This window comes from Mustela putorius, unplaced genomic scaffold, assembly GCF_011764305.1.
Source record: "Mustela putorius furo isolate JIRA1106 unplaced genomic scaffold, ASM1176430v1.1 tig00003836_pilon_pilon_pilon, whole genome shotgun sequence".
In the NCBI taxonomy this organism is placed as follows: domain Eukaryota; kingdom Metazoa; phylum Chordata; class Mammalia; order Carnivora; family Mustelidae; genus Mustela; species Mustela putorius.
In genome coordinates, this window is record NW_025421989.1 from 11528875 (window position 1) to 11541494 (window position 12620).

Genomic DNA, 12620 nt, shown 5'->3' on the forward strand with positions numbered 1-12620 from the left:
GCAGACAGAAGCCACATTCTCCAAGATCAGCTTTAACAGAAATAAGGTATTTTTTTGCGTCTGCCATCTCTCTTACTCTGTCATCTTCTCAACTGGCTCCGAATTCATGCTGAGAAAATAAGCCACCATCTACTCTGCCTCCTCATACCCCAAACAAAGGTCAGTTAAAGACCTGCCTACAGTCAAGCTGTTGCACTCTTATACTGTAGCCTTATAATAAACTGTCTTCTTCCGGAGCCAACTTTATTGGATGCCAGATCCGGAAACCAAAGACTTATACAGAACACTTAAGACCATAGAAATCAGGGCTGGCTGACATTAGGACCCTCCACATGTCATCCTGCCAAACAATGACATTGTACAGAATGGTCTCCCAGCAGGTGACAGGCAGATGGCTACGGAAATTGGAGTCTCTAGGTTGGGATGGTGCCTTTCGTGTGTCACCTTGATTGGGCTAAGGGATGCCCAGATACATGGTAAAATGGAACTTGCTATAGTAATGGCAGCCATGCAACACTGGCACAGGAAGAAAAGAGACCCATTAGCATGGGGAATTTACATATGACAACAGCAATTCCAGATTAGTGGGGCAAGGATGCCTTTTCTGATAAGTGGTATCAGAACACAACTGACTGACCATAGGAGTAAAGAGAGTAAGCCCCCACTATAGTGTTCCAAATGGATAAAGACTTAAATGTTAAAAACAGGCTTCTGAGATTTAAATCTATGGAGACAAGTACACAAAATGTCAGCACAATTCTATCTTTGCAGTGTTTATTATGGTAGTAAAAAGATGGGAACAATTGGATGATGGGTCTACTCACCTAATTATGGTACAGCCACACAAGGGAATATTACACAACTGTTAAAAAGAGATGTAGATCTCTATTCACTGACAAGGATAAATGAGATACTATTTAATCAAAAAAAGCAGGTTACTGAACAGCAATTTTATTTAAAGAGGTCACATACAGTGACGGGTTTAAATGGGTTCATTTAAAGAAAATTGTAGCTCATCATTAGTGTGCATGGAAATGCCCGGATGAACACACCCAAATGTGGACAGTGGTCACCCCCAGATTGTGGGAATTGCAGGTACATTTTATTATAACCTCTTTCCACTTTCCTGAGAGTTTGGGCCTTCTGCAATGAGTAGTTTACTTTTTTACAACGGAAACAACTTTATCTCACAAAGTTATAAAGATGCTACCGCTAATCGGTGAATGAAAAGAAGTGAGATGCTTTATTCTGCAGAGATGCTGGCATCTGTTCCCTCTTTAGGGGACCTGGGGCTGGCGAGGAAGGCCATGAGACAGAAGGGAAAATACAAAGAACCGGAAGAATGGCGCAGTACTGTGTGAGACGGCAATGTAGCTGGCTCTGCCTTTAAAACGCTGCTAGGAAGAAAAGACCTAAAATTACTAGGAAGCCAAAATAGGAATGAAGCACTTAGGACCTCGTACAAAGCTTAAAAATTGAAGAGAACAAATAAAAAGCTTCCAAATCTCCCAAAACCAGTCAAACTAGAAGGAGCAGTGTCTAGAATTGCTTTCCTTTTCCTGTTACGCATGCATTTTGAATTAAAATAGCTGCATAATAAAGGCAATTTTCATTCTGTTTGGGCTGAAGCTTTGGGTTCTCAAAAGGAGTCTCTTTCAAATCTTATTCCTTCCATCCCCAAAGTCCTTTCAATTATCCCAAACTAGGGCCTTTCAAGTTGTTAATCATCTAAAAATATGGCAGGCAACTTTAAAAAGTAAATTGCGGTGAGCATGACTTATCTAAAGATGAAAACTTACGCAGACACCAAGAGGTTTTGCGCACGCCTGTGTTCCAAGTTTTATTTTAGAAAGAAATGTCAACGCTGTTTCTAAAACACAGAAGACGCTTATCTCCACGTGTTCTCTACTTTTTCAGTGTGGATGTCCTCTTTTCTCTGGTAATACAAAAGTAAACACCATCCTAAATACTATAAAATCTGAATTAGAGAAATCTGGTCAATGAAGCTTTACAGTGTTCATAATGCCTGCCTTTTACTACTTAAAAACGACTTTGAGCCATTAGGAGGGGAAAAAAATTAGAAACCAATGACCCCCGTATTTATGGTTGTCTTTTATTTTATTTATTTATTTTGCGTAAGTGCTGTAAATGCTACACTGAGACCTTCAGTATAAATTAATGCCTGCGGAGGATTTTTTTTTTTTTTTTTTTAACTCAGGCAGGATTCTGAGAGCTGACACAACCCAGATGATTTTTCAGGACATTCCATAATCGCAAACACCTGGAGAATGGCCGTGGGTGGTTGATGGAAATGGGAGTGTTATGTTTAAACTCAAGAGTTGCGTGTGTCTCATTAAGAAATCTGTAATCTGAAACAGGTGTTTTCTTAAAGGACCTGCCATGCACCCTGGTCCTCCATCAATCCACTTCCTCCTTCTTAGTCCTGAACTTTCCATGGATCTTAATGAAACATTTCTGCTCCCTTGTCAGTTCCTGCTTCTCGGCGCGTTTGTATATTTGGGAGGACAGAGACCCAACACCAAAACAGGAACGAAAGAAAAGTGGCACTTGCCATGTGACATTTAAGAGCTCTTAATTAATTCTGAAGAATTACAGTACAAGAGAGAGTAAAGTTTGTTGTTTCCTTCTGGCTGGTATTTAGAAGGCTGAGTCTGATGATCTCATTCAATGTTTCTAGGTGCAAAACTCTTTCTTGAAAGCAAAGCATTTATATTATAGATAAGACCGTGTTTACTTTTAATTTCCATGGGCCTCAAATGGTGTTTTTTTTTTTTCTATCGGTAGCTGAGTAGGAAAAAGAGAAAAACAAAACACAAACCATGGCTTGAGGCTATGGCTGTTCAGAGAGGCCAGCAAGGAACATATCGCATAATAGAAGCGGCTAGCAGCTCTTCAAGTATGGAAACAAAATGTTCGAATCCATACAAGTAAGGACCCACGTTATTTTACAAAAATATTTTAATTACTTGGGCAATCACGGAGACTGCTGGAGTACCACCCCACTAAGCTCACCCAATCCCGGCCCCACAGAAACCTTCACAAGGGCCAAAAGGCTGTTTTAAAAAGAAAACATAACCAACACCGTTTAGGTATTCAGCCAAGAATTTTTTATAAAAAAGCGCTACTGGGTCCTCCCTTGCCATTTCCTGCTCCAACCCTGCCCTGGGGGGGGGGGGGGGGAGGAGGGGCGGCCAATGCTGCAGGGACTGCCTCAGCACTGCCCCCTGCTGGTGGGCCCCGGCCCTGGGGAACCACTCGGGCTCTGGGGCCGGGGCTGGAAGCTAAGGCTTGCCATTGACCAGGTGTGAGATGTGGAGCCATGTCCTTTAACGTCGTGGAGGCTCGGTTTCTTTGGGTACAGCCGGGGCCTAGGAGAGGAACTCAGCAAGCGTGTGAGTACTAAATGCGTAACGTTGACAAAGCGCCTGGCACCTAAGGGTTCAGTAAGTTCTAGAACGGGCACACGTGCCACACTTCTGCTGCCAGAGATCCCATCCGTGGGTCTTCCCTCATGCTTCCTGGAAACTATTTCTGCTGATGTTCTCACAGCTCGCCTCTTCACTCCATTCAGGCTCCGATCAAATGTCAGGGCCCAAGAGAGGATGCCCCCAGCCGATCTGTCACATGGTCCATCTATCCTTTAGCCTCCTACCCTGACTTGTTTCTTCTTCCTCGATTCTTCCCAAAGGGACACTATGCCATGTAATTATTTTATTTTATTTTATTTTTGCCATGTAATTATTTGGTTATTCACTATCTGTCTTCCACAAGAAAACGTAACCTTCCCGAAGGTTCCAACCCAGCACGGCATTAAAGATCTACCGAATGGGGGCGCCTAGGTGGCTCAGTGGGTTAAAGCCTCTGCCTTTGACTCAGGTCATGATCTCAGGGTCCTGGGATCGAGCCCCACATCGGGCTCTCTGCTTGGCGGGGAGCCTGCTTCCCCCACTCTCTCTGCCTGCCTCTCGGCCTACTTGTGATCTCTCTCTCTCTGTCCAATAAATAAGTAAAATCTTTAAAAAAAAAAAAAAAGATCTACCGAATGAACACGTCATTGATGAAAACAGAGCAGCTTAGGGTGCTTAAGGTCACGCCATTCATAACAGCAGGGCAAGGACTTAAATTAACATTTGGTCTTTGAAAATAAAACCAGTTCTCCCTCCCATGCTGCCTCGCCATCTTGGTGGCAGCACATGTGTTGTGAGATCTGATGGGAGTTGCTAAAACAGCCAGGACTGGGGTGCCTGGGTGGTTCAGTCGGTTAAGCATCCGACTTCTGATTTTAGCTCGGGTCATGACCTCAGGGTCCTGAGATCGAACCCCGAGTCAGGCTCCATGCTGGGTGTGGAGCCGGCTTGAGATTGTCTCTCTCCTTCTGCCTCTGCCCCTCTCCCAGGTTCACTCTCTCTTAGAGACGAGAGAGAGAGAGAGAGAGAGAACACCAGCCAGGATGGCCAACTGCAAGGCCTGTAGGCGAACTGGCCACCTCTGGCAAAGAAAGGGTCCTTGTGCTGTTGTAGACAAAGCTGAAAACAGGCCTATGAGTCCTGGGTGAGGGGAAGAAGCAGATGGAGAGATGGGCAGCCACAGGTTCCTGAGAGGAGGTGCTCCCAGGATCCTTCCTTGGTGCGGACATGAAGAGTTCTACCCAACAATGTCTAACTACAGAAAAAAGAACAACCAACTTAATTAAGGCAATTTTCTTTTTATATTTTTTCTATTGCTCCCGTTTGCAAATGTCTCCCAAATCCACTCATTTTCCTTTCCCTAGAAGTAAAATATCTGACAGGAACATCAAGGTTCGAGAACAATCATATTCCTGAATCCAACTACTCAGGTGAGCTGAATCGTGGACTCCCTCAGAACCTTCCAGCTGCTTCTAGAACCCAGGGCAAAGCCAGGAATGCCCTTTCTCCTCAAACCCGACTCAGGATTCAACCTTTTGGGGAATCTCTTCAGACAAACTACCACTGGCTCCTCGTGTAATCATCAGGCTAAGAGCACCTACGTCTCTTAAAACTGTGGTCAAGGTGTTCGCGTCCGTTTTGTTATGGTTCCTGTGCTATACTGAAGGGACCGCAAGGGAATGTTCTACCAACTTCTATGATTACAAGAATTTTCCACACGCAAAAGTGTAGTGTCTGTAGCCAGGGGGAGAACCGTGGGTTGTTGGAAGGACTGTTGCTGAAGAGCGCCCTCTGCTGATCCCAACAGTGTGTGCTCGCTGATCTTGTTCTATCAGACCTGCCCCCAACAGGGCTGGGCCTCCCTAACTGAGCCGCTGATAGCCAAGCCTGTCTTCTAGCCCGGGCATGGGGTCTCTGCTTCAAGACCGCGTGCAGGTGGCAGGTGGCCATCTGGACGTCAAGGGACCAGCTCTGTCGTGGAGCAGAGGGAAGGTTTTCTGCCCCCATGCTCTCTCATTAAAAGCTGTCAAGGCAGACCCCAAAGAATGAAGGTTTGGGGCTCACAGGGCGCTTACCGAGATAGGTTTTAGGGATTTCCCTCTTGTTTAAATATTTTGTTAAGATTTCATTACAATATTTAATTTAATTAAGCAGCTGACATTTTTAGATGGGAATATAAGAATATTCTTATTCTCTGATTCAATTCACTGTAAGGATTTAATTTGTCAAATTTCTGGCCAGTGTGTTTATTGTACTTGACATTACTGGGCCACACTTCTCGGGTTTTCGACCTCAAGGAGCAATAAAAACAACAATAAAAGACAAAACCCTCCAAGAAAACAAAGAAAAAGAAGCAATAAGAACATTTTATAATAAGGGGGTGTGATAGAAGGATGTCAATTTTTATCTTTTGCCTTTTTTTAATAAACTTTGGGGGGTAATTCTAAATGTCTCTTCTTTCCCCTTGTCTTTGCAGCTTAAACAGGGGAAAATGTCATCACAAACTCATAAACAGGAAGTCAGAAATCACCCAAAAGAAGCACAAGGGTCATCCTTCCCGGCCTTCGGGGAGCCACCACTCTAGCAGGGGAAACACTAAAATATGCAGATAAGAGAATCTGATACTAAAATGAAGTATGGTGGGGGTAGGGCAGCGACTCCTGATCTCAAGGCTCTAAGTTCAAGCCCCACGTTGAGTACAGAGGTTACTTAAAAATAAACTCTTTTTAAAAAGAAAAAGATGTACAATTAGTCCCTGTGGAAACACCGAGAAAAAGACTAACTCTGAGGAGAGCAAGAATCTGAAGGAAAGGGGGAGACATTCATGGAGGAGGCAACCCCCCCAGCTGGTCCTCAAGAGACTTCGCTACTGGGGAAAAGCCGGGGAGGGTCGGGCAAAAACCGTACAGAGGTGGCAAAGAATCTGTATGTTGTAATAAAAGGCCAGAAACAATTAAAGCACGGCTTTGTTAGCTACGCTGTTATTGCCAGATCACCAATGGTCTTGCGGCCACAAGAAGCGAAATGACTCCTTAAACAACGCGGGCGGTTGAGCGGGCCTCATCCGTTCCCTCCCTAAAGTTCAGAGAAGAGCATTACTTTGCACTTACAGGCAGGACATTTGGATCCCTGGACCACAAAAGCACTGGGTCCCACAGTAAGTAACAGAGATACTCTGAGGTGTTCACAGCCGGGGATCCCTGTCCCAGGCGCAATCTTGTTTCTAATGGTATTAACTTGACAATGTTTTGAGATAGTCACCATTTCTGAGCCTCTGTTTCCTCTCCTGTAAAACGGGGGGTGGCTCACAATTCCTACTTTTCAGGACTGTTGTGAAGCTTGGAGGTAACATATGGAGGCCATGTGGCAGCTCATAGTGCATGGCAAATTTCCTTTGGGTTTGGTCCTAGATGGTCGGGCATTTCATTTTAAGAGAGTCTACTGATGGAGAACTCGGAAGCAGCTTTGTTAATAGGGTTGAAGACTTATAAGGATTTTTAAGATTTATTTATTTTAGGGAAGAGGGGCAGAGAGAGCGGGAGTTATAAGCAGACTCTGAGAGCAGGAGCTGCACTGAGAGCAGAGCCTGACGTGGGGCTCGATCTCACGACGTTGAGCCGAAACCAGGAGTCGGACACTTAGCCAACTGCGCCCCCCAACGCCCACTGCAAGGAGCTTTTCATCACGTAAAGATCTATGTTCATTTACTCTGGACTTAATTTCAGTCTCACTTCAAAAGCGTTATTGGGTGACATAAAAGGATGTTTAATGACTGGTTTACGGTCGTTGCTATGACCCTCTTCCAAAGTGTCAACAGTCTCTCAGACTTGAATGGTTTAGGTTTGTAACTATAACAGGGTAGGGGCGGGCAAGATGGGGAAGCCCGCTGGGCATTTGTTTGGATTACTTCTGAAGACTATTTCAGTGAAGTGCTACTTTCCCGTGTGTGACCTGGACCGGGGTGGGGGGGTGGGATTCTCCCCTGTGGGAACAGGCCTCTGCGCGACAGGACGTTTGGCGGCATTCCTGGCCTCTCCTCACTAGATGGCAGTAGCTTCCCTCTAACTGGTATAACCAGCTACATCTCCAGAAATTCCCACATTGGCCTCATGGAGGCAAAGTCACCCCTGGTTCAGAACCACTGAGGCAGACAGTCTCTGGTCCTGACTTTCAGACTTAAGATGGCACTAATTTAGAACGACAGCGTTGGGGGTGCCTGGGTGCCTCAGTGGGTTAAAGCCTCTGCCTTTGGCTCAGGTCATGATCTCAGGGTCCTGGGATCCAGCCCCGCATCGGGCTTTCTGCTTGGCAGGGAGCCTGCTGCCTCCTCTCTCTCTGCCTGCTTCTCTGCCTACTTGTGATCTCTGTCTGTCAAATAAATAAATAAAATCTAAAAAAAGAAAAAGAAACAACAGCACTAACTGGGGAGTGTCGGGATAGAAAACATTGGCCCATCGTTCGTAACTGGAGGTCAAGCTCTACTGTGGAAGGCCCTCCCCAGTGAAGACCCAACCTACAGCTCTACATCCTACACATCCAATTTTTTTAAATGTATCCCGCAGAGCTTTTGTTTTATTTATTTATTTTTAAAGTAAGCTCCATCTAGGCCCAACGTGGGGCTTGAACTCACACAACCCTGAGATTATGAGTCACGTGCTCTACTGAGCAAGCCAGGCGCACCCCGCTACGCACATCGAATTTTTAAGTCTAACTACTTACTCACCATTTCTAGGATATTCCCACGCCGTGCCCTCTACCTTTTCCTCCACCAGAGTTTCCTCTCCTCGTAGCTAACTTAATCCTTAAGGCTGAACTAAATGAAACTCTCCCAGACCTTTCTGTGAGAAATGCTAGCTTCTCCCTCAGAATGTGAAACTTCACCAACGGGACCGCTCTTGCTCCTCCTCAGCTGTTTTCTGACGGTCTTGCCAACTAGTAGTCCTCTGCTCCCCTGTAGACTCGCCTTCACATGCGCATGCAAGCGCACACACACAATTTTAATGTCCTTATGGCCGGGGAAGAGTTCGAGGAGAAAGTTACACTTTCTAACTTGAGGCGCTCCTTTATATTTCACGGGACCCTCTAATGGCACACGAATGTCTCCTAAAGGAAGGTGCCCCTCCCCATTACACACTGGCCTACGCTATTAGCTTAATTGGTGGACTGGTTGATTTGACATGGAGCGGGCAGACCCAAGTTGGACGCCTCGGCAGGAGTTCCCACAGGGCCAGTGGGCACCAGGAACTTCAACAGGCACCTAAGCACTGTTGATCTTCAAATATGGTGTGTGAAGAGGGAATTCTGAAAGTAGTATTATTTAAATAACCAATACACATGGCTCAAAACTGCAAAGGCACCACAAGAAAAAGAGGGTTAGAGTGAAACTGAACTCTTTCCCTCCATCACTCAGTAACCTTCTCTAGAAGGCACAGGACCAGCTTCCTGGGTGTCCTCTCAGAGATAACTTAGGCATACCCAAGAATCAAGGTCTAAGTGGCGATACCCCAAATGTCCATCGACACAGGACCGAATAAACAAAATGTGGCAGAGCCATACGATGGATAATTATTCAGCCATAAAAAGGAATTAAGTTCTGACACATGTTACAACGTGGAGGAACCTTGAAAACGTGGAGGAAAGGAACATTTCCTTTCCTTCTGGAAAGGAAACCAGACACAAGACGCCACATAGCATATGATTCCTTTTGTACGAAATGTTTGGAATAGGCAAACCCATGGAGATAGAGAGAGCATGGCTGCCAGAGGCTGGGGGAAGTGGAGATGGGGAGGGGCTCTCCGCGAGTATCAGCTTTCTTTTGGGGTTCATGAAAATGTTCAGGGACCAGTGGTGACAGTTGCCCAATATCGTGAAAATACTAAAAACTGCTAAATATTTTCAAAAAGCCTTGTGACTATGTATCCGTATCTGTCATTAAGTGTTTTTTCTCTAAGCGCCATCTTTTGGACTCTTAACATGAATTTTGGAATTTTATTTTCTTTGCATTAATGTAGTACGTAGAAGTAATCACTTGTTAAAACAGCTCGGCTTTTTTAAAATAAAAACGGTTTTTTAAAAAACCGTTTTTTTTTAAATAAAGGTGGGGGCCCCTGGGTGGCACAGTTAGTCGGTCGAGCATCTGACTCTTGATTTTGGCTCAGGTCATAATCTCAGGATCGTGAGATGGAGCCCCGTGTCAGGCTCTGTGTTCAGCTCAAGAATCTGCCTGAGACTCTCTCTTCCCTCTCCCTTTCCCCCACACCCCCAAGCACACTCGTGAATGCACCCTCTCTCTCAAATAAATAAATCTTTAAAATTAAAAATTTTCAAAGAATAAAGGTATAGTTTTTGTTTTTTATATAAATCCTACACTATGCCACAATAATTCTGGCTCGTTCCAACTACCATGGAGATTATTCTGTATTAGAACATATCAAGCTGTGGCATTCTTCTTAATGGCTGTGGAGTGTATCGTGTATGTCATTTTATGGACTCGTGTGTTTAAACCGTGAGTTCTCACCTGGGGGCCATCGGGTAGCCTGCCCACCCCAAAGCAGGCAGTAGGCAGGATCTGGAAATATTTTTTGTTATCACCACTGGAAGTGGGGGGAGCTACTGGGATCGAGTGAGTACAGCCCAGGGAGGCTGCTCCAACGTACAGGACAGCCTCACAGCATAGTTAGCCTCTCAAAACGTTACTAGCGCCCAGGCTGAGAAGCCTTGATTTAAACAGCCCATGATTAAGGAAAATAGAAATTGTTTACAATATTTGCTTTTATAAATGATGTCGAATATGCCATCTTCCAGATACGGAACTTCCTTATATGTAATTTCCAAGAATATAATGATTCCCCTATTATTTTGAATACTTGGTTGCCCTTTTTCCCAACTTTTTAAAATTGGAATAAACATTTGTACAGCAAGCCTTTGTTCGTACTTTGATCTTTTTTCCAGAAAATTATTTAGATTTCTAGAAGTAGGCTACTGGGTTAAAAGGGAGTAACCTTTCCCTCTGAGATATAGGGGCTCCCACTGCTCCCATGAAGGGGGTATTTCCCCCATTCTCTCTGGTTATTGCTTTCATGCGGGGAAGTGGCTGACTTTTGCAGAATGATTTTCTATCCAGCCACTTACTGAGAGGTTTTGGCTGATACTCTTAGATTTTCCTTCCTTCCTCTAACCTATTGAGCCCCAACCCCAAATCATGCCAAACACAGACAGAAGCTAAGATCTACATGCATACACTGTAAGCACCACCCAAAGCTGGATGTGGCCACTGTGGGATTTGCTTTTATTACCATATTTCCTAAAAAATAAACAATCTTTCCTCCTCCTCTCCGACAGCCTGGACTCTTATGAGTAGCTTCGAAGCTTCCAGAGCCGTATTAAATCATAATGGTGCTGGGAGACATTCTTGTGTTCTTTCTTTTCCTCAAATGAACAGGGTTATATCCAATAGCTCGGTGTTAGACACAACACGGGAAGTCCACTGAAAAGTCATCACGATATTGCGAAGGTACCCTTCTTTCCCAGTTTTCCTAGAGTAAGCTTTTGTCTTTGCAAAAGGGGTTTGGATTTTAATCAAGCATTTTGCCCATCCCCTCCACAGCTTGACTTCGACATTTTGGGGGAGTAACCAGCAAGCTAGAAACTACAGGCTGTGTGGGAGATGAGAGGTCTGAATGCAGTCGTAAGCTTGAGGTGTGAATCACCAGCACCCTTCCCTTCCTCCCCAGGTATCGTCCAGCCTTTGCATGCAATTGCTGCTGGCTGCCATCTGGCAAATCAGAGTAGGACTTTTCCAATGGTCACACCCTTGCCAACAGGACCCGTCTGTTCCCCGGAGCACAAGTCAAAAAGCCTGCTGAGGCTTGCAGGGAAAAACGTGAAAACACACCTTCGAAGCCCAGCTAAGAACGTAAGCGACAAAGTCATCCTTAAGTGTCCCTGAATTATGATGGTGTCGTGAATGTCCCTATGTGGGAGTAACTGATCACGCTGCTTCCCCAGGACTGAGGGGTTCCCTTGGAGCATGGGACCTTCAGTGCTGGAATCAGAAGAGACCCAAGGCTGTAACTTAAAGGATGATTGTGAAAGACACAAAATGCCTTTCTTCGCAGAACAGATGAAAAGTTCATCAACAGGGCACCGAACTTCAAGTGCTAAACTTGGGCAGGGCATGGGTGTTTCAGATCATTCTGTTTTGGATTGTTCATAGCTGCCCTAAGCAAATCAAGATATGAAGACTGACCGGAAATGGGTAACTACAGAATTATTCCACACTTTACCACTCAGGCCTTTTGGAAACAGGGCTCCCCAGAGCCCTAACTGCCCGCAGGAAATACTAAACACATTTTTCCCCTTGGTCTTGTGACCTTCGGCTGTGCCTCCTTTTCCAGCACATTCCTTCTTCCTCCATTGTCGGGTAAGTTTTTAACAGAAAAGATGTAGTTATCCAAAGCATGAAGTTAAAAAAAAAGGATTACCTGCTAACTCCATAAAATCAGGTCTTCGCTCTTACAGAATTATAGTATTTCTGGTTTCAAAGATCATCTAGATGGGCGCTTCTCCAATCCTACTGCGTGTATCAATCGCTCGAGGATGCTGATGAAATGCAGATTATGTGTCCACAGAGCAGAGGGGGAGTCCGAGGTCCCAGTTTCACAGTTCACACTCGAGGTAATAAGAATTTTGTAGAAGAATATTCTCGTTTCTTTGATCACATATCACTATTTGAAAAAAATGTGAGCAGGCACTCATAATGTAGATGTCTATTTATATTTTATATTCACAGCAGAATTGCACTTTTATTTTAAAAAATTAATGTCTGTCAGCACAACATTGACTTATGTAAGCACCAAGACTATTTGGAGGACCATGGATCCTAAAAATGCACCCATTATGTTAATATTCGGTGAATCCTTGTTATTTCTCCAGGCATAAGAAAATCACTGATTCAAGAAGCCTATTCTATATTTTACATATATATTCTATATTATTAGAAAGTTCTTGGGGCACTGGGTGACTCAGTCAGCTAAGCATCTGCCTTCAGCTCAGGTCATGTTCACGGGATCCTGGGCTCAGCGGAAAGCCTGCTTCTCCCTCTCCCACTCCCCCTGCTTGTGTTCCCTCTCTCACTGTCTCTATCAAATAAATAATTAAAATAAAATAAACAAATTAAAACTATGATGATGC

At 44.6% G+C, this 12620-nt stretch overlaps 1 protein-coding gene across 1 annotated transcript in view; it reads right to left on the bottom strand.

Moving 5' to 3' along the window:
- PIR (pirin) overlaps positions 1-12620 on the bottom strand; it is a 131981-nt gene that overhangs the window by 103371 nt on the left and 15990 nt on the right. The gene's annotated exons all lie outside the window — the stretch shown is intronic.